General features: G+C 47.2%; 1 protein-coding gene and 1 non-coding gene across 3 annotated transcripts in view; one reads left to right on the forward strand and one right to left on the reverse strand.

Moving 5' to 3' along the window:
* Window positions 1-23,154, reverse strand: part of rdgC (retinal degeneration C) — a 174,401-nt gene that overhangs the window by 64,855 nt on the left and 86,392 nt on the right. The window lies entirely within an intron of this gene.
* TRNAS-UGA (transfer RNA serine (anticodon UGA)) lies at window positions 21,972-22,045 on the forward strand. Its single transcript has one exon. It is a non-coding gene; the product is annotated as a tRNA-Ser (tRNA).

Raw genomic sequence — 23,154 nt, forward strand, 5'->3', positions numbered from 1 at the left:
ACAATTTCTAGGAAAGTTCTGTGTCAAAGTGAAATTTCACTAAAGCGGACGAATAAATTAACTTTGTCTAAACGTCCTGCTGTCTAAAGCAAGGCAGGAGGCGAACACAGCGTGCTTCTTTATCTCCTTCCACCCTGCATACCTTGAGTTCGCGAGCACGCCAGATTTCTTGCATGGCTTTAAACATCGCGTAGCTTCTTTGCCAGAGGTAACCAAGCAACGGGGGTTTTGCTTCTCGGCCATATAGTGTAGTTAATTACAGCACACCTGAATACCAAAAGGTCCCGAAAGGTGGGCACAGGGGTCCTCCTCACCTTACACAGATTTAGGGCCTAACGGGTTTCATGAGTGCTTCGCTACACGGGTACGGAACAAATTACGCTACTTGATTACTGCTGTCAGAGAAGTTACGTCTCATGATCGCTCATTATATCAAATCTATTTTTAGTCGCGTCGAATGTCCTTGGCGCGGCCGTTCCAGACTATGGCGTCCATATTGATTCTCATTATTGTCGTTGGCCGAAGCGCGTTTTTCTTGAACGTACAATCTTTGGAAAAAAGTGAACAGACAACATGATTTGCTTCTCAGTGATGCAGTGAGACACTTATGCCAGCTCTGAAGCATTAAATATATGTACGATGTAGGGAAATATTGCCCTCACCTTTCAAGACTTCGGGCTTTTGGGAGGCCGTAAGTGTTCCACTGTACGAGTGAGATAGAAACCATGCTGACTTTTGACAAAGGCGCTACGTTTCCTGGAAGCAGTGACCTCTGCTGGAGACTAACAAGACATTTTAGAAGACGACGACGTTACCAGCCAATCAAAGATCAACTCCAGCTTGAATTTACCACCGTCTCAAGTGCTAAACTACCCGGTATATTTTTAGCTGGTGTTTTCAACTAAAATCCTCTAGCTGCGCACATTTTCTTGTAACACTCTTGCCTATGCTCATTATCTATATATTTGATGACGAAGCTGGTGTATGCGCTTGTATGCGCTGTTCTGTGCTGAGAAAGCGGCTCCCTGGCCCGTTGTCCTCACAGCTTTTTGTCAGGGAGACCGTCAATGTTGCAGCGGATGTTGCGAATAAAATTTGATTTCATTTACAGAATGAGGGCCTGAAACTGGCCAACCCGGAGAAAATACTTCCTGCATAACTGGGAAAGTTACAGCGCAAAGTGGCACAGGCGGCGAAAAATAAATGAATAAAAGATGTGACTGCTAAGACGGCGCTACCGACGACTCGGGTTTTTATCGAAAGTCAACTTGCTTCTATACAATAGCTGCTCCTAACAACAAAAAGGAAAACCAACATGAAAGCTTAACATACTGCCTACTTCCACGCCTGACTATCTGCTGTTGATAACTGCGTGTATCACGTCCTGGCGCCACGTCTAACGTAGCCCAATCCGTATATACTTCCACGACCTGATACACGCCGTTATCATCATCAACAACAACAACAACAACAACAACAACAACAACAACAACAACAACAACAACAACAACAACAACAACAACAACAACAACAACAACAACAACAACAACAACAACAACAACAACAACAACAACAACAACAACAACAACAACAACAACAACAACAACGCCGACGACGACGACGACAACAACAACAACAACAACAACAACAACAACAACAACAACAACAACACATAAGCAGGTGCAGAAATAGGCGATACGTTCGGTTTTCATATTGGTTTTCCGTTTTGCTATTAGGAGCTACTGCTCCGTAGAAACAAGTTGTCTTCCGATAAAGGCATGAGTTACTAGTATACTCTCAACAGAATTGAGTATAAAGGAAGTAAGCTGTCCTCTAGCCCACACCCTTATAGAAAAGGGCGTGCACTGGAGCACAGCTTACTCCATTCTATACTCCCACATGGGTGTACTCGTGTGTGGAGTGTAGCGTTGTATCCCGTCCACACCATTTCTTCTGTCGTCCGTGCGTTCGCGCGCTCTAACCTTCCCACCTCAGCATAAACCAACCAGCCTGCAAAAATGTTCCACCTCATTCAACGGTCGCTGTCAAAGGTCATTGGGGCAACCGCGCCACAGGCATCCACATTTGTAGCGTTGCCTTCGTGAGCTGCACCCCAGCCATGCAACCCAGCTTGATGAAGCATTCATACTGTCCGCAGAGCGCGACACGTTTCACCTCGCCAGCCGCCGCGTTGGGAGAAATACGGGGAGAGAGCGTCAAGAAGGTCCAGCGGCCTTCCTGGATACAGCAGCCCCCGTCAACAAGAGCACGTGTGTGTTGCGCAGAAAAAAATCAATCGGAGGAGGTTTCTAGACACGCGATAAAACACTCGCGCCAATAACGGCCACAGTCGGGAAGCTACAGCGGCCCATTACAGACCGGAGGAGTAAACAGTTCGTCACAAATCTGCGCCTTTGCTGGGAAAACTTCATTTCTCGGTGGAAGGGCGAAAGAGGGAGGGCGGCAATGTTGTAAAGCTCGTTGCCATAGCGAGAGCGACGTTGACTGCTTTGCGCACAAGTTCTATCGAAATTTTTGTTGTTTATGTCGAGTAATGAAAATAGTATATAGCGTGCGTCTTCCATCTGATAACAAACTACTTTACGAAAGGAAATGAGGCTTGACAGAGGGAGGATAGTCGGAGTGATCGCGAAGCAGTGGTGGCAGAAAACGTGTTCCTCCGGAGAAGACAAGTAAGAAAACAGGAAACAAAGACAGAGCCACAGCATTTCACAAGAGCTTCTCTAGACAGCTATTGCGCGAACTTTATTGCGTGCTATTCCGGATTACGGCGCCGCCCGGGCAACAAAGAGAAAGAAGCACATTACGGGTTTAGCTTCTGTCTGCGGAACCACGCCTGCTAAGCCTTCTTTCCTGACAGCAATTTCCGCACTCTTAGCTTCCAAACGTCGCACATTCCGCTGGTTGAATGAACACAAGGGAGATAGCTCGAACAGCCAATACGAGCCTGTTTGCGGTGTGTGTGTTTCTAGCACTTGATTAAGTACCCTCGCGTCGAAATATTTGCTGCTGCTGGCGCATATGAGCAGATTTGTTAGACTGTGCGCTTTGCGGGGGGGGGGGGGGGGGGGGGGGCGGCATTTCCAAAGTTAGCTCTCTGCGTTTGCCTCACATCTGATTTTTCCAGTGCTTTGCTGAAAGTGGATGCTCATTTACTAAGATGCGGATTTTCGGGCAGCAATGAACTTTGCAACGGTTTTTAACTATTCGTGCGGTAAACTGGACAAAACTGCCTGGAAAGGTACGTACCGCAATTTAATATCGCTGGAAACAGCCAAGGAAGTGAGGTACAAGGCTTAACAACGGCGCTCACAAGAAAAAATTATGCTAACTTTTCAAACAACTTCCGTACATTAAAGGAAGCGAGCCTCTTTTCCTTCCCTTTAATCGCTGACAGCAGTTTATTATGCTATCGAGTGGCTTCGGCATTACCTGATTTCTAGCTGTTTTCGTTTATATACAATGACTCGTCAAATAATTCGTCCCCTGCGTGGCAAGCGAGTGTATATAAGCCGTGCTTTCTTTTTGAATCCGCCGCATTCGGTGCGTTTTTGTGTTTGCTTGAATGCCGACCACCGGCTATTCGCGTTCGCTATTTCGCTCAATAAAAGTTTTCAATCAATCAATCAATCAATCAATCAATCAATCAATCAATCAATCAATCAATCAATCAATCAATCAATCAATCCTCCAGATTAACAGTTTTACTCTAATGGTGTACTAAATTCCTTGCTGCGCATGCTTAGGTGTGCGTGCATGTGTTCGTGTTTCAAGTGAGTGCAAAGAACCTGATTAGGGCAGCCACTGCTCTGTGCGGACTTGAAGCGCGCCACGGCAGTACTTGCAGTGGACTTAGGGAAAGCGTAGTTGCTAGAGTACAGCGGACTTGACTCGTTTTTCATGTGTGAACTGAGCTCAGAGTGCTCCAGCAAGCCGCCACAAGGAAATGTTTTGCGGAAATTCGGATACTCAAAGGTGACATTGATCAGAATCTGGCGCAAGAAGCAGAAACCGATGGCTTGTATCGCAGAGTAACTCCACAAGATTATCCTGTGTAGGATTTCAAGGGTCACGGAGAACAACACCAAACAGTTATAGTTAGTTCTAAGGAAGAATTGCCTGTCTGGATCTTTCTGGCTATGCCGATGTTTTTCTGGATGGGCACGACGCATTTATCGGTGAGAAAATAGGATTTAAAAATCTGGCCGCAGGGCCGATTCAAGCTTTTGATGGACTTAACAAAATGCACAGATTTCCATCGTTTTGAAGTGAATGGTGATGTAGCCTAGCCTCCGGGATCCGCGATTAAACGTCCCTCCTACTACTGCAATCGGCCGGAGATGGCGACACATGTTTTTTTTTTATTGTTGGTCCTTTGCAGCTTATGAAAGCTCGGTTTTTAAAGAGAGCGGCCTCTCTGTGATTACCGCGCAGTAGTTTATCGATACAGGCCAACTTTATTTGTCCTAAATGTCCCTTCGCCGCACTAAAGCTGCGCAAAGGCGACGTAGTGGAAGGCGCCGGATTAATTTAGCCCGCTCCGGGTTTCCTAAAATGCTCTGACAGTGCACAGGGCACACGCGTTTTACCAATTTGCTCCGCAAAAACACAGTCAGTGCGGTCAACATTCGATCCTGCGACCTTGGGCTGATCAGGAGAACGCCATTTCTACGTAAGCTCTCAAACTGCTTGTGCCGATTTCACTGCTTATTCCTTCCACGTGTTTATCTCGATCCACATATATCCGAAAACGCGAGAAAAAAAAATTGGCAGTGGCTTAACTTGGCGAACCCTCGAATTCAGCGAAAAGCTTCTGCACACATGGTTACTCGCCACGTGACTTCAGATCACCCCATCGGATGTTCTTAAGGTCAAAGGTCAACCCAAGGGCCAAGCAATGTCAAAAATCAAAGGTCAGAAGTCAAAGGTGAACTAAAACTCATGGGTCAAGGTCAGGGGTCAAGGGTTCCACACCATAACTCTACCACATGTGGTCATACACGGCTATTCTTGGCTGGGCTGAATGTAGTTCAAGGTCATTGTGCTGCCTACCCGAAGACTGCTTCGTCTAACGTAGTGAAGCTTTTCGCTTCAAAAAAAAAAAAAATCCTTCCCAGGCATTTTGGGCAGGTTTGGATGCGAGAAGCTTGGTGCCCGAGAACTCATGGCACTATTGCCCAGATCCGTGCCATGGAAACGCCAGAGGTGAGCCAAATGGAGCGGCGGATAATACGAAAAAATATACGTCTGGCTTTCGAAAGAAACGTCCCGACAAATGCTTTCTCGCCAGGCCGTCGGTAAAGCGCGAATCGTTCCGAGAGGCGGTTTCAGCTCGTAAATATGCGGCTGTTCCAGAAGCAGGGGGACTTCGAGAAAGAGGCATCGAAATGCGATTCTTGCGAGCAGAGAGCGCGGAGTGACCTTTTGCGCGGATGGTCGTACGTATGTCACAAAACTGCGCAATCTTCGCCGCGCTGGTGCATTTAGTATTTGGCGCCTCACCCAGGTTGTGGATAGCAGCAGGCTCTAAAGTGTGCTCCCACGAATCGTGATCTGCACTAGAAGTTGTTTCTAATCAATTGCGGCTTCTTGGTGGACTTCGCGTTGCGATTCATGATCAGTTATTCCGTGCGTTTCATTGCAAGGAAGAAAAGTAGTTGAAAAGTTTTGTGCCTCTACACTTTTAATGTTGAGCGACAGTCTTTCATCAAAAATACGACCGTGACATACTTTCTGCAAGCTAGCTCTTACGCCGCTAAAATATGCGCACAGTAATGGACGCCTACAAGACGAGGAATAGTTTATTTTCGCTTCTTACATGCCTGCCATTGACTGAGAGGTGCGCTTGAATGGAAGCCAACTTACGCTATCCCTCTGGAACTCACATGAGTGGCATCCCACCGAGTAGAGCGTGCAAAAGATGAGGAGTGAGGAAAAAGGCCGTACACGAGGAGTGACTTGCAGATGATAATTTTTATCTCATGTTGAGGGAAGCTGTTGTGCCAGGGGGAAGCTGTTGTGCCAGAAACAAATGGCGGATACCGAAACGGGAAGATTGGTCAAGAATCGGGAGTCGTGGGGAAGCTGGGAGGCGTAGAGAAGAAGGGAGAAAGTGTGCACTCCTTATATGAATGTGAAGTGTTTAGTACAATGAAGTGCTGTGAGGGTGCTATGTAAAGCAACGATGTTCTGTGAGGTGTAAAGTGTGCGATGTGTGGTGGAAAGTACAGTGAAGAACAAAAAAGAAGACAGAGGAGGGAAGCAGATGGAAGACAAGACAAAGCCAGTCAAGAATAATGAAAATGAAGTGTGTAGTGCAATGAAGTATCGCGAAGTGCAAAAAAACAACAACAAATAAACGCCGCTGGTCATGCCAACCCGCTCCCTTGGCTGGGTTCTCTGATGATGGTATCTACTTCTTCCTTTTCCCCCTTTTACACCCCTACTGTTCCCCTCCACCTTTCTTTCTTTCATTGTATTAAAAAATCATTTTGGTAATAGACCATTTTAAAAATTTTTAATTGGCTTTTTCATCACCCGCGATACATTAGTGGTGCTGGAGAGTCCCAACCTAATGTCTCAATCTACTCTGTCCCTATAGGGAGGGCAACGTTATAACGTTGCTATAGCGACGTTAGCCTCGCCATGCTCCTGACATGCCACTCTACAGACGACGCTGGTGAAGGGTTGAGTGAGAAGCATGAACACCTCAAGGGTGCCCAAAGACCGGTGAATGAAGCACTCGTGGCCCATACTCTCGTCCACAGCCTCGCACCGGCCCAGTCAGTGCTCGGACAATCCGTTCGGAGATCTCTCACGGCAGGCCCGGCAGCACATCACGCAACCGGCCCTCGGCCAGCCAGCACCAAGACGTGGCCGAAAACGGAGGATCGATGCGGCGCAAACAAAGGTCCCCGCGCGACCAACCAAGCTGACCGACGCTCACGAAACGATGGTGTGTACTGCGCACACGAAAGCCAACTCGGGCGAGTTTCGCCGTTGGTGCACACCGTTGGTGTGTCGCCGTTGGTGCACACTGTGCGTGTGCACACTGTTATGGAGCGACTGAGTGCAAGAGTGTTGATGCGCTGTTGTACGGCTCATGTACAGGGTAATTATCATCTGCACGTATGGAGTACTCTAGCATGAAGCCAATAGTCCTTCTGATATGCGTCCGGCAGCCGAATAAACTGGAACAGTTCTTTTCTTCGCGTATTGGAGGTAATGGGAAAGTTTTCTGCTCCGTGTGGTGACAGTTGTGGCTACAGTATACACGCCTTCCGAATCAGGAATCCACGAACCAGCGCTGCCGCCTGCGAGAGCGCGTTATGCAGGCAGTGCTTGATTTCTCACGTGATTCTATAATTAAATGTGTTATGCTGTGCTGCGAAGGAGGGAGCGGCTATGGGCTATGCCGTGGAGGAGGGCTCCGGATTAATTTCGACCACTTGGAACTCAATCCTGCTCAACCCGCTCGCGTGTGTGCGTGCGTGCGTGTGTGTGTGCGTGCGTGCGTGCGTGCGTGCGTGTGTGTGTGTGTGTGTGTGTGTGTGTGTGTGTGTGTGTGTGTGTGTGTGTGTGTGTGTGTGTGTGTGTGTGTGTGTGTGTGTGTGTGTGTGTGTGTGTGTGTGTGTGTGTGTGTGTGTGTGTGTGTGTGTGTGTGTGTGTGTGTGTGTGTGTGTGTGTGTGTGTGTGTGTGTGTGTGTGTGTGTGTGTGTGTGTGTGTGTGTGTGTGTGTGTGTGTGTGTGTTAAATTAATGAATGGTTGCGCGTGGTTGCGAGGGAAGCGGAGAAAGACTACGTGGAAAGATTACTTAAAAAGAAGGCTACATCGAGCCATGCAGAGGTAGCTTTGCCAGCTGCGTGGCATCGGGTTACACCACGCCGCAGCGCGCGGCGACTGCGTTCACGAAGTGAGCGCGCGGGGGGCTTCCCCCTTCTCACACGTAAGCAGTCTTAACTGTCTCTACCGACTGTTTTTCATCTGCCTCCCGCTGGAATGCGACCGTCACGGTCGGATTCGAACCCGCGACCTCGTTCTCAGCAGTGAAACGTGATAGCAACTCAGCCATCGCTGCAGGTGATATTTGCCTTCTGCTTTTGATGCCTCCCACATCGCAGACTTCGATGCCGTGCTGTCTGCTGATCGCCAAAAGTTCTAAGTGACGCAGTTTAGAAGAGTTCGTTGCTGGACAACTTGGATCAAGGCTTCTATTAACAACAAACTGCGCTCGTCCCGTGAGCCTCGTCTCTTGTGCGTGCCTCGTATGTTTGCTTAGTTTGTTGTTAACAGATTCGAAGAGAGGTGCTCAAGCTCGGTATGTTGTAAGCTTATTGCCTGGATTAGCTGTTTCTCTCCTTACTGCCTTTGTTCCTGCGCATTCATCCAACAAGAGCTGACGCCCTGTAAATGTTTTGAAAGAAACTGCTTTTGAGGCAGCGGCTGTATACTGCTGTATATAGTGCACGGGGTTGAGCGTTGCTTATATGTCTCCACGTTTGTTTATAGCGTACTCGGTGAGTTTTCCACTTGTGTGGAAGTGAGCCATCCGGGGCACCGTCCGTTCCGCAATAAGCTTGTACTTAGAGGGAAAGCCGTCGTATTTAAGATTGACGTAACGCCTATCTGGCTGCACAGAGTTTTGTGACTGTGCGCTTTGGGTAGCGCCGATCTTCGTATAGAGACTCTTAACCACTAATTGTCCGCAACTTGCTGACATTATAGTTAAGCTTATGGCCGTGCAACTTCAGAAGAAAATTTCCTATTGATTGTCACTGGCGAATGTGTGGGCCTCTTTGAGGTCATGGTTGGGAGGGGCGGTTGCGCAAAGCATTTCTTGTATTACGGGGTCTTCATATGACCGTCATTAAAGTCTCCTTCGTCTCTCTCTCTCTCTCTCTAAACTTTTTTTAGACCGCCCTCTTCCTAAAGCCACCCACGTTGATTGTTTACATACAATAAAATACACTTATCGGCAGAAAGTCGCAGGGAACACTACCTCACACTTTCGCTGGTTAAGAGTATCTGTACCTGCTATAGACACGCATAGAACACGCGCAATTCCAGGAAGTTTAGATTGCGACCTTGAATATGGCTTGTCCACGCCACCAACGAGGTACAACAACAAGAAGCCCCTCTCGGCCGCGTACGTAAGCGAAAAGCACTTTACGGGCCCTTTACGACGGCCGGCCTCTCCCATGATTTATTATGCGCCCTTATGTTAGTGATAAAGAGGAGCGGAAGGGGCTCTCGCCGAGTCAGCGCGGTGCACTGCTTGATCGGCAATAAAAGCTGAGCGCAGCTTGAGACGAATCAATATGCTAGACACGTCCCACGAATCAGCTCCGCGTTGAGGCGCTTCCGCGCCAAAGGCTCCGGAACTGTACGTTATATATCTATACACAGACACCGCGCTCGCTTCGTCGAAATAAATTGCCCGCTCTTTGCTTTCACAGCTGAATAACAGCGTTTTATTGGTAGAAACAAAGTCCCTCTATTGCAGAACTTTACTTTTTTAGCGCTGGTGCAGCGTTTCAACTATGCACACTTCAGTGGAGATTGCCTCGGATAAAAAAAAAAAAAGACCCGTACGCCAAACATAATCTAGGCCCACATTTTTAAGGCCGCTTGTTCTGGTACAAACAGAATCCTGAATTCGGTCAGCTTTCGCGTCCCTAATTTCGGCTCATATGTGCAAGGCGAAACTGGCAGATACGTAAACACGCCTCTTAAGGAACATGGCAGGACTCGGGTAAACAATACCCCGGGACTCCAGTATGTTGACTAAACAAACAGCTCTTGTTTGTGGTTCTTTTATGTGTGTACGTCACGTCGTTTTTGCGCGGTGGTACACGAAGCGAGTTTGCTAATCAGACTGTTAATAGCTAATCGTTCGTAATAATTTGCAAGAGTAAACCATAATAGACTGGCCACTATATAGCTACTGCAAGTACTTCGCGGAGCCACCTAAGACGTCTTCACGTTCTTCCTCAAGTCGGCTGTGGAAGAGAAAGCCAAAATAAAGCAGGAGCCCGCCTTTGGCTCATCGCGTAGAGCGAGCAGCTGTGCGCAGTATACGGTTGGTTCACCCGACAGCGCCGCCTAAGCGTGTTGCTTTTCATCAGTCCCTCCCTGTCTGTCGGCGTATCGCTGCCTTCACTCTTGCCAGCCTTCGCACGCTTTGTGTAAGCGGCGCAACGAAAGAAGCTCGAATGAAAGTAGAAAACAACGCCTATTTCCATCGGCGACAAGTGGAAGAACATCGAGGTTCTCACCTCGCGCACACTTAACGGGCGCGATCCACGCCAGGCGCTTTTTCGACGACGCGGCTTCCTAGCTTGGGAAGATCGTATACTCGGGCGCCACGCAGTGTTTCTTGCTCGCTTTGCGCAACGCTAGCTTATTACGAGGCATCTAGCGATCGCTGTATGGATGACTGCTTTACCGAGCTGACGCCGCGGACGGTCTGGAACAGGCCGGCTGGCGGTAAGGCGCAGGTGACGGCGGAGATTTAGACGCGCGGAGGTTGGGACAGTAAGAGAAAAAGACGAATAAAGAGAGAAAATATCTATATAAAGATGAGGAGGGGGTACACGACCAAGGACGAGTGCGATCGCTGCGAAATGTACGCGTAGCGGCGGCGTTGAAACTGTGCCAAGACGGGAGTGCCCGCGTATGGCATTAGCACGGATCCCGGCGCCGAGCGTCTGCGTGTGCGCGGAACTAAACCGCCCTTCCTTCTGCGGCGACGCGCTCCGCACTGATTTCATCCGCTCAGCTATAGCGCAGTGCCTCCACAGCACCCGACAGTGCTTTGGCCCTGCTCGATGCCCGTTCTAACCACTGATGATGCTGTTATAACGCTGCGCTTTCTCTCTAGCTCTTATTTTTTTTTAATGCCAATTCCTCTGCAATCGGCAGTTTCTTCGTTGTCATAATGTAGTACTTACACAGTGGCGTTCTTTTCGTCAGCGTGCGATGCGTTGGTTTTCTTGGCATCGCACAAGTAAAAAAATAGTTCTGCACACGCTTAGATGTACAAGTCTAACTGTTACGAAACGATACAAAAGCACCGATTACGACCTCATAGCGTGTGCTTCGATGCAATGCACTAAGTGAATGCTTTTGACGTTTTTACAAGTTTCGTTTGCTCTGTCTATTCATGGGTGATGTTAAGTGGTGATGTGAACTCTTCAACAAAAGTTTACCGGATGCGGGACTGCGGGAAACCACTTATTTTAGAGCGGTCAGGCAAAACAGGTCAATGAAAAGCTCGGAAGAATGAGTGGAAATTCGCGCTCCATCTACTACAACAAATACTAGCTGACTGTCTAGCGAGGTAAAACAGAAGTAAATTCTTTCACGCCAACTCGCACCCAAGAAACTTTTGTCCATAACTGTACTGTACACGCGAGGGCCATTGGTGGCGGAATCGAACGCAATCGTCGCCTTAGAAAACCCTTCTTCGTTTTATGTATGCCTGTAGTGAGCAACTATAGCTTTCCTCATGTTTCCATGTAAAAGGCGCTGCGAAGTCAGCCGGCTGCGCATCGACGCCGTATTTCACATTTGAGGAGCAGCGCCCGCCCTTACAAAAATTTCTTTAGACAGACTATAGACTGTCCATAGGCGTCTGTTTATAAAGTCTACAGACTATAGACAAACCCTAGAGAGCAGTATATAGGAAATACAAATCCTATAGACAGTCTACAGACAATCTATAGATTGATAGCCATACACTTTTAGTGAACTTTTGTCTATAGATAGCCCATAGACTATGAATGGACTAAAAGAAAAATCTAGAGAAAGGCAATAGAGTCCATAAGAAGTCTATAGACTGTCTATAGACCATTTCTGGAAGGGCGTAATGTTGGCTTTTGGATCCCACCCGGTAACACTACACGACGCGTGGCCTCCTTCACTTTGTCGCTGTTTACTTCACGTCGCTACGACACTTATCGGAAGGAAAACTTCCCAGTCTTCATTTTCTCGCAGTATACGTTCCTTTCATCTCCGTGTGCTGTGCATGGGCGCGGTGCTGTACAGGAGCACTGGTAGGGGCCCTTTCCTGTCAGAAACGTGGCACGCGGGAAAGCGTTGCTGGTGGGTGGGCGGAAGCCAGTTGCCGGAAGATTCCGCACAAGTGCCCACTCTCCCGCGAACTTCCGTTAGCGCTGGCAGCCCTGGAGGCGAACAACAAAACACCGAACAACAGCGCCCGACGCCCGCGCGCTGCTTAATGTCCGGTCTTTATGCATCGAGATCGAGACCCTCGGGCTCGTTGATCCTATTACCGCGAAGCTTCGTACTTTCGGTTGTTCATGATGAAGGCCGCCGACACATGGCTTCATCTCTTTGTTTGCGACGCGAGATGCAACCAGTTTGATTTAGAATGATCGCAGCCACATGAAACAGCTTCTACACAGAGATTATTTTAGATGATTTTGGCGCTTTATCTCGGAATTAAGCGCGACCTAGGGTGGTGGGGATTGTCTTCGACGACCGCCGCGCCAAGACGTTAATTCTTTTTTTTTTTTGTTGGCGTGGTCAGCCCAATGAACAGTTTCTTTTCGATACTCTTTTTGCTGTGTTCCTCACTGCCGGACTGCTGTCACCACTATGCGATTCTATCAGGCGAAACGAAGCTGGCCGTTGGGATCCTTAAAGTCCTAATGGATTTGATTGGTTTAAAACCTCTGTCGAAGAGGCCGCATTAATTTCAGATCGAAACAAGCGGAACATATCAGAGGCAAGCCACAGGGGAAGTATTTGCGTGTTTATACGAAAAAATGCTTGAAGTTGGCTCTGCAATGTTAGATCGAACAAAAAAAAAATCACTGGCGATCCTACCATGTTATGCGACAGATTTGCGTTTAAGTGCTGGTTCGAAGTGAAGAAGTCAGCGCGAAAACTAGACATTCACTATTCGTCACAGCATGCAGCACCAAAAAGCACAATCCCTCCTGAGAAGTATTGGGCGTACAGCCGGGGACAAAAGTTTCTGAACCACGTGCTTGGTAAGCGAAGACGATAACTCTATTATTAGCCGGCTTTTGCTGGCTCCACTAGTTAAGCTGAAAGTCGAAATTCCTTTGTTTCACACCCACAAGTGTGGTCGTCAGCCGGCGGTTAATATAATAGAGCTACCGGCTTCGTTGACGAAACACGCGTTCCAGAGGCTTTTGCCCGCGACTGCACATTTCGATTTTACATTGATCACCCTCCAACCGTGTCTCTGTATTCGATTTCGCAGTCGCTTTTTCATTCCGGTGCTGCAAGTGCTTCTGGTTGGTGGAGGCTTCAGGAGGGTGGGGTATTTCCGGAGGTGCTTTCTACAGATGGTGCACACGCATGTTTTTGTCGAAAGAGAAATATGCTGCTAGCTAGTGCTGTAAAAACATAACAGTGGTCATGCGTTTAGACGAGACCACACGTGTGCCATGGTTTCAGGGATCACAAACAGCACAGTGTTTTGCGAGGTTCTGTGTCGAACCAAAATAGTTATGGCTCGATTCGACCAAGTCCGACCCGAATGGGTTCATTTCGAACGCAAAACAGGCCACAATCAAACAAGCTCACACAGTGGGCTGTATAGACCAAGGCTTTAGTTAATTGCTTCAAAAAAGTTTAGCACGCTTCTCACACCAAAGTTTCCAGGAATTGCACGGCGAAAAATTTATAATAGGAGGAGTAATGCGCGCAACAGAGTTAGGCTAGTTCTGATGTCGTGCAGGTAGGGCTCCCTCCCACGTTCCTTGCTGGTAGGCAGATGCTAATGACAGAGCTTCAATTATATGGTTCTATAGGGAAATATGTACATGCACAGGAAGCCAGGGAAGCTTCCACGGAGTGGCGGCACGATTATTGGTCCCGAAATATCAGAGCTGTTTTTTTTTCTTACGTGTTCTGTGCTGTACATGTCCTTTTACGGATGTGGAAAATATTCCATTCAAGAAAAAAAAGGGGAAGAGTAATGACCGACAGTTTTCTTGGCGACAGGCAGTCCTCTTAATCGCTTCGGAATTTGCATGTTTCGCGCATTTCGGCTGGCAACCGGCGCAGGGCACTGCTCCATCCTCTACTGCACTTCTATACACACGTTTCACTCGCGCCCTGGCGTAAGAACGACGTCGCTCACGAACCACGTATTCGTTCCCGGTCTGCACGACCGACTCGGCGAGAACGATTGCGACGGCGCTGTGTGCCGTTCGTTGCTGCACGATTCAGGGGGGAGCGAGTTGAGGGCAAATTAACGCTTTCTACTTGGGACGCGAGACTGGCGTGCCTAATGAGTCCGTCCTCTCGGACCCCGAGGTGCGAGACGTGACGGGGCCCCGGCTGCCTCCGAGGTACCGACGCAAGAGCCTGGTACTGCGGCCACGTGTGTTTGCGTTTGCGTGCGTGCGGGCGGGGGTATGGGTTGCTAAAGAAAAAAAAGAAGAGATGACAAGGGACTCGTTCTCCAAACGAGAGAGGACCAACTTTGCGCAATCGTTCATTTGATGATAAAAAAGTGTGCAGGAGGAAGAGATAAAGAAGATAAACGGACGCGACCTCCTTTAGTCTTCGCCTTGCTGTATATCTGTACCAAAGCACCTGACTTGCAGCTCAGTATGTTAGTTTACTCTTTCTTGTGACGTGCAAAGGCAGCATTAAAGGGGAAGGCCATACAGACGCTGGAGGGTGTTGATCGATGCCGAAATGTCGGGGTTCGCAGTGTTTGTCTCTCTCTCACTCTCTCTCTCGCTCTTTAAAGGACCAGCGGCACGCCTACTTCGGCCGCTCAGAAAGCGACCTTACGTGAGGGCATATTTGCGAGACTAGGCTTTCGCGCAGCTCAGCTCTGCAGACAGCATCCCAGTTTTTTTTTTAATTTACAGATATAGCATTCTCTCCGCTTACTTGAAGAGCGAATGCTCATTGTGGGCTCTAGCAGCGTTTATTTTCTCTTTGCTGGGAATTTTAGAGTTGTCCCCTGTGTTCGCTAAGGGTTGCTAATAGTGCATTACGAGACGAAAATTTGCCTTCCATTGAAATGCAGTGGCCTGGGTGCAAAAAATATTTACAGACAATTATGATACTCGGTAATGCGAGATTTGAGCGCAGCTTTTCGCACGCCGCCTGCCACCACTGGCAGGTGGCGCCACCATTCGGTTGTCCATTCCTCCGCTCTCACCGTGGCAGGTGGCGTTTCGCTCTGCTACTGCCTGCCACAGTTGTCAGGTGGCGTGTTACGTCGACTACGTCGACAACGACTACGACGCGGAATGCGCCAACGGATGCCTAAGAGCTGCGCTCTAACAAAATAGAAAGAAAACTTCTCTAGCGCCAATACCCTTATTTAGGAAGATTCCTTTGTTAGCTACAATTCTCGAATTTTTTTTTCTTCAATGCCAAAATTTCAACCACATCCATCTTAAAGGCGTCGATGTGTACCTACTGTTTGAATGTGCAAGGCACCCTGGCCAATCCCCCACCATGGGTATGTGCCATTCCAGCAGAGGCTAACAACAACAGCAACAACAACAAAGGTCCTAACCTACCCTGTGAGCTACTCAGGCGCGCATTTATGAGTTGTAACGGGTGCTCATGTTTTGCATATTGTGCGTGGCAGCGCCTCAAATACAACGGGTATCGCACATTCGGGAGAGTGCGCTCATAATCTAACAACTCTTTACAAAAAAAGGCAAAAAGAAAAGTGGCGGTGGGTAAGAGGCAGGCAATGGGTTAGCCGGGTAATGCATTCGTCATGTGTTATGAATGCGCTAGACGTATAAAAGCTGGAGAAAAATCGGCGTAGCGCGAGATACAACGTATATGCTGGGTATATGCAAAACCGAAATGGCGCAAACAACGTCTCTTTTCACCATTAAGGACTTTCTTCTCTTCCTTGCTCACGTATCTCTGACAAGAAAAGGAGGAAACGACTACAAGCTAAACCGGGACGCTAAGCCGCTTTACTCCTGGTTATCCTCAGCGTTAACTCTCCTGCAATAACCGAACAAAATTATGAGCGCATCGATATTGGAGACTTCCGCAGGGGTCAAACAGGGAGCTAGCGTCAACTTCATTAGTATTCCTTGCAGGAGTTTATATTTATTTATTTATTTATTTATTTATTTATTTATTTATTTATTTATTTATTTATTTATTTATTTATTTATTTATTTATTGTATCCTTAGGGCCAAAGGCATTACAGAGGGGAGTGGGTTTAGGATAAACAACAATGAAATAGAATACAGTGAAAATAGGTATTACAAAATAAATTTCCTCCAGAATGAAACAAATAACACCATCCAGAAAACGTACATTGTATAGAAACAATGTATACAATACAGTGGAAGCAGATAAAACACACAATCAACTTTCTTCAGAATAAACAATATTAGCTACAGCGTCATGAAAGATTTTATTATCAGGAATGGCTGCAATATCGGGGGGAAGGCGGTTCCATTTCACAGATGTGCGGGGAAGATAAGACTGAAAAGAAGATTTGGTGTGGCATGTTGGGATGCCAACCTATGTGTTTGGGAGTCGTGCGGCCACGCCAAATTGTTTTGTTCCTTGGAACTATCTGCATACTAGAGAATGTTCAACTACGGTGTCGGGGCACTGCTGGGCTATGTTTTGCGGTTGTTTCGCTTTGCTCTTGAAACAGGCAAAAGTAAGGCAGATAGATGAAGATACTGTTCTGGATGCTGATAGAAATTCCGCAAACCAGCAAACTATTGAGTGGTTATCAGCTTGCAGTCGAATAATTTCACTGCTCAGCGTCCCCAACGAATTGAAGAGATGATGATTATGCATTTTTATGGCGCAAGGGCATCTATGGACAAACAGCGCCATGACACGAGGTATTTTTCGACTTCTCAAGATGGGCTTAAAGACGCATTTTCCAAGCATTTCGACATCAATAAGCCGCGCACCAGACCAGGGGAAAGCTTGTACCCATTGCATCACCGGTGGGTACCCGGCGGCACTGGGGATCGAACCCCGCACCTCCCGCAACAAATAGAAGAGCAAGTCTTCTGGTATTTCACGTGACAGAAACAGTCCTCGTGAGTCTATTGTTCGTCGCGTTGTTTTGTTTTATAATTATTAAACAGCAGCGCGAACAATGTCTGTAGGTAATCAAATGATTGATTTTAAAACCGTTTCCTAGATTATTTTTCCTATTTTGTTTTAATCGTCTCATTACTCTTCGAGGCTTTGTGAGTATTGCTTTCTTGTCGTCCAACACCTCGAAGCAATATAATGAATATGGCAACATTAACTGTAGTCTATTTTCTTTTTCTTGGGCTTGTTACTTGAAATGATTAAGTAAAGAAAGCCTATTTCGAAATTTTATATCAGTACAAAATATTCCAGAAAACATTTGTACGGCGCCGTGAGCTTGCGCGTAGAGTACATCCGTGTAGTGGCATGCGCGCCCACAAGCATGGCAGCCCTTGCCTAATGGAATTTCAATATGTACGTTTGCGAACACATCCGCGTACGCTGAAAATTTGCAATTCTGAGTGCCCATGCAGCTGCAAGACATCCGCGTGTCACGCGTGGCACATGTGTGGCGCGCCTTCGGAATATCTCGCTATATGTGCGCCTGAATCGGCAAATAAATCTTCGGCCTGCCCTTGAGGATTACGTTCTTACGTCAGAGTTTTTAAAGCCGATGCTAAATGCATCCGTTCTTCTCATGTTATTTACAAAGTTTCCTGCTTATTCTTGGTCTCCTCTGAACAAAGCCTTATTCAAAAGAGCGCAGTCGTCTATCTATTTACATCGGGAGCGGAGAAATGGCTTTGGCTAGTCACCGCAGAGCCGACCTTCATATTTTTTTTTCGCATATCTACAAGCGAGCTATAATGTACAAAGCGTGAGCTTCAAAATTTTGTTCAAAAGTTCAACTTTTTCGTGTAATTGCCCGAAATAGCTTTACTTGAAGATATAATAATTGAAATAATTGGTTTTTTGGGGAAAGGAAATGGCGCAGTATCTGTCTCATATATCGTTGGACACCTGAACCGCACCGCAAGGGAAGGGATAAGGGAGGAAGTGAAAGAGGAAAGGAAGAAGGAGGTGCCGTAGTGGAGGGCTCCGGAATAAATTCGACCACCTGGGGATCTTTAACGTGCACTGACATCGCACAGCACACGGGCGCCTTAGCGTTGAAGATTCTGAAATGCCTTTTGAAAAATGCAGGCGCACAACGTAACCAAATGTCAATTTGGTATTGCGCCTTGTTGTCAAGTAGCTGCTGCAGATAAGCATTTCAGGCGGACTGAACCGTTTAAATGGCTCTGCACGCAAAGCCAGCCTCCCTTCTCACCCCACCCATGGGTTGCGGGTAAAAGGAAAAGGTGAAGGCCCCATACTTGGTGAAAACTCGTGCTCCTGAAGTTTTTAAAGGACTCGGGGTTGAGTTCCCGACTATAAACCTTAAGCTTTAAGTATGCGCCCTCTGTCCTCTTGTCATGTTGGTCGATGGACACGTAAAACACTCATTTCGTTGCTGCTCTTTGTTTCCCCTTTTCCCACTTTGTTTCCCTTTCCACGTGTAGGGTAACCTACGGGGCATCGCCTGGTTAACCTCTCTACCTTTCCAGCCTTCTGTTGCTCTCTTTTTCGTGCCTGGTTGGTTAGGCTTAACATTCCCGGCGTCCTATAGTTTTGGCCCTTCACCCAGCCTTCTTTGCGAAGAAGGACCTGGAAAGATCCATCTCCCTCTATACGCCAGTCCGCTGCTCGGTCTCTTATACCTTGGCACGCACGTCCAAATACGCACGCCGCGCGGTCCTCTCCTCTGGAAGCAAGATATGACAGCAAGGAACTCGTCTCATATATAGGGGGAAATCCAGCGACTCCGTAAAGCACGACCAGCGATGACACATACCGCGCCAGTCGGGCGTGACGCCACGGTCCGTGCGGAAGTCCAACTGGCTTTTCGCGACTCGCGAGGGCACAGAAGAAACCGCGACCCAACACCGGAGTAACGTCACCCCCCCCCCTGTCCCGCAGACCGAACCGACACGGCAACGTGTGTCTATTCTGCATCACTGACGCTAACTGGCCGTCCTGGTACGAGCGACCGTTAGCGTCTCGCTTCCGTGACAGGTTCAGACGCCTCCGGAGTGTGACTGCGAACAAAAGCGGAGAAGGCGGGAAGGCAGGACTATATAGACGCGCACTGTCTCTGGGCTCACCAGCATCAACTTCAGCCGCTACACACACGCACATAGATGAAACAACGGCCGTCTCGCAAAACAGCGCAAAATCGGGCATATCTCTGGACCGCCCCCGCTCCCGGAACTCGACGCCAGTGCGTTCGATGCGGGCCCGGCAATCCTGGCAAAGAGGAGTATGGTTATTCCGTGGAAGTCGCCGAGCCATTCCGCCCAGATCGGGGGCGCGACGACGCCGGGCACGCGCGAAGGAAACGCAAAACAATGACTACACGAAAGGAAGGCTGGTTGGTTGGTTGGTTGGCGCTGGGGCCGTGGCACAGGCCGTTCTGTTTGCCGGCTGTCTCGGGCACTGATTGCAAAAGCCAAGTCGCGTCTGTCTTGCTTTTACTTTTATATTATGAGCCTCCTTCTCTGTCATTCCATCGTCCCTGTGTCGAATTGATTGCCCCCCCCCCCCCCCCCCCTCAACATCCGTGTACCATCACGTCTGGTCGTTTGTCTTTTGTGCGATAGTAAAAAGTCCTGTGGAGGCCCCAGCCGAGCTGCACTCGTGGCAGTGTTGTTTTCCTTTTTAATTTTTGGTATTAAATTGCTGCGCGCTCAACGACAGTCGTGTATTTAACTCAATTCAATTCAATTACTTCCAGCGCGTTTCCAGTGACACAGCAATTCGGAAAAAGTAACGGGGGAAAAAAGAACTGTGCAGACGGCCTCAAAGAATGGAATTCGACAGGTAAGAAGGATATTTATTGTGCATCAGCTAGCTTAGCTGCCCGGTCGCCTCGTTCATCCACCCCTGCTTTTTCTTTATAAAATCACATAATCTGGATTGTTTTCAGCATCTTTCGACAGTTGCGGCTGTCTTAAAAGCTGAACATTCCAATGTATTCTTGGGAATAGCAATTATTAAACCTGTGCAGACAAGGGTATGGAAACGAGGGGCTTGTTATGACAAACATATGAAGGAAGCCAAGAGTCACCGAGAGCGAGAAAACTATAGACAAACGGCTTTCATTTGAGATGTTGATCAATCGAAATTAAATAGTGTAAATACGTTATCACTGAAAGGTAATTGATTACAAAGTGGAAAAAAAAAAACGACATGCCGCCGTTAGGATCCCAACCTGCGGACCCCACAAGAGGCATGTTGCTTTTATACTAAGTTTTCTTCTAATTTTTGTGTAATAGACTTTCTCGATCGTGCATTATCTTGAAGGCATAAAATAAATACAGGTAGTATGCACCGACGTCACTGGGGCGGCCATTTTGTAGTGCATGTAGTCGCAACCTCCGGTTTTCTCTGCTGAAGCTGCGTGCGGTTCCATAAAATGGCGCCCTTGACGTCACAGGAATAACTCGGTCACTGTTAATTTTCCATTGATCAACGTCACAAACAAACGAAAACATTTTTCTATTTTTTGGTTTTGATGGGTGTTATAGCTTCCTTTATTATTAAACCAAGTGCTTAAGATTCATCGTTTTTACATTTTTTCAACGCTCCCGGGTCATCGTGCTTGCATCTGCGCCCTGGAATGCAGCTTGCATAACATTCTCAGCCCTGCAAATGCGTAGATGTTGAGAACTTTCCTGCTTCCTTCTCCGGAGCTTCAAAGCAAACACGAGGGTTCGAAAAGTTTGGGAACGACGGCACACCAACCTGCCCCACGAACTGTGAACTGTAATTGTTCGTTCTTTTTTTATTATGAGGTGGAGTACAATAATGATTAACCGTCTGAACATAATTACCAGTGGCGGCTCGAGCTCGAACGTCGACGCGAGCACTTACCGACAATTTAATGCGGCCATTAAGGAGCGCAGATTGCACCCTCTAAATCACCCTTACTCGACGTCCGGATTATTGCTGCGGACATAAAATACACTCGTGCACACTGGCTTCCTCGCGGGAACGATCATTTCACTTTCGGGAAACGCTCCCGCGACTTGGTTGCAGCAACTAGTCGCTTCCGGACAGGAGAGTGCCAGAACAGGCGACGCGTGCCGTTCGAAGGAAATATAACGCTGTATGATCAGGCACGTGCAGCTTCGAAGGCAGCTTAAAGGCATCGGGAAAGAAAGGTGGCTGTTATCTGATAATGCTGATGAGAAACTGAGCCCAGACTAAACTGCCCCCCCCCCCCCTCCCCACCTGGCCTCCACCTTTGGGAATTCCGATATCGGAATAGCAACTGCGTGAATTCTCACGTGATATGAGATACATTCGTCATTGGTTTGCTCTTTCTTACTTGACTAGTACCATGTCCTACTGCGTAACATGAGAAGGTGTGGTGAAGAATTGGGCGGGTCATTCAGCTTGTGTTCCCCGTTGAGTCAAGAGTTGCGAAGTACGCCGCAGCTAAGCTACCCATGAAACGTTTAGAGGGCACTGGACTTCTGAGGCAGTACTCCAAGACGAGGCACAATCAGAGAAGTTGCCGAGATGACTATATTGTAAGGCTAATACCGTTTCTATTTTAACATCATGTCAACGTTCACATAGATTCGACGACTCGATTCAATCGCCCGTCATCAGCCCAGCGATACTATCAACATTATATATATATATATATATATATATATATATATATATATATATATATATATATATATATATATATATATATATATATATATATATATATATATATATATATATTACAGGACGTGCTACGTCCGCCGCTATGGTCGAGTGTGGCGCTGGTGAACACTCTCAAGGTTCGTGTACACCAAGTAAACATAAATACCCACGAGAGCAGCAGATTGGACAGCTGTTGCCGTAGCTCAGTTGGTAAGAGCACCGGACATGATATTCGGAGGTCGTGGGTTCGGATCCCACTGGCGGCATGGTTGTTTTTCTGCTGCTTTATTAGCAATTTCCTTTAAGCGATTTATAAATCTATGTAATATTGTCCCACTGATAAGTACAGCACATTAAAAATATAAAAAATAACGTTCAACTATACACCTTGGTTTCGGTGATTGTTGGCTCCATTTATATATATATATATATATATATATATATATATATATATATATATATATATATATATATATATATATATATATATATATATATATATATATATATATATATATATATACACGATATTCTTAGATCTGCACGCACATGTCCTAAAACCTAAAAAAAAGAGCAAATATTCAAACAAGAATGCACGGGTCGAAATACTCTCAAGTCCTTAAATGCACAAAATCGAAAAAAAAAGCTCGAAAGGGATGCTCAGGCTCCCGGGGCGGATCGTAAAGTGTGGCGAGAGAGAGAGTTCCAACAATGGAGAGACGCTGGTGCTCCAGCATCGTTCAGTGCCCACTTTGGAAGAGCGCTCAATATAGACCCGTATTCTGGGTGGATCGTTTTCCAGGATGGATCGGTTTGCTTCAGACAGCGCGCGTCCGGGCACGCGCCTCGCTCGAACGAGGACAAAGTGCCGGACGAAGCCGCGATTTGGTTTTCCGTTCCTGTCAAACGCGTGGGGCCCGAGGACGACGCCTAAGCCTCTCTTCCGGATATTCTGCCGGAACCGGCGTAGTGTACCAATTCCTTCTTCCAATTCTGTTTATTTCTTATCATTCATCGAGTGGGCAAAAGCTGGACAGAATATATATATATATATATATATATATATATATATATATATATATATATATATATATATATATATATATATATATATATATATACGCAAAGTTGTGATACGCTTTATTTAGTCAGATTTATTTTGAATCGACGTTTCGGACAGAGCCTGTCCTTTCTCAAGACTGCAGTTACAGCGATCCTCTTCCTCTTCTTAAGGAGTTGGCATTGGCACACATGTACGACAAATGAACAAAAGAAACATGTGTCGTACATGTGTGCCAATGCCAACGCCTTAAGAAGAGGAAGATCGCTGTAACTGCAGTCTTGAGAAAGGACAGGCTCTGTCCTTAACGTCGAC

This window comes from Amblyomma americanum, chromosome 4, assembly GCF_052857255.1.
Source record: "Amblyomma americanum isolate KBUSLIRL-KWMA chromosome 4, ASM5285725v1, whole genome shotgun sequence".
In the NCBI taxonomy this organism is placed as follows: domain Eukaryota; kingdom Metazoa; phylum Arthropoda; class Arachnida; order Ixodida; family Ixodidae; genus Amblyomma; species Amblyomma americanum.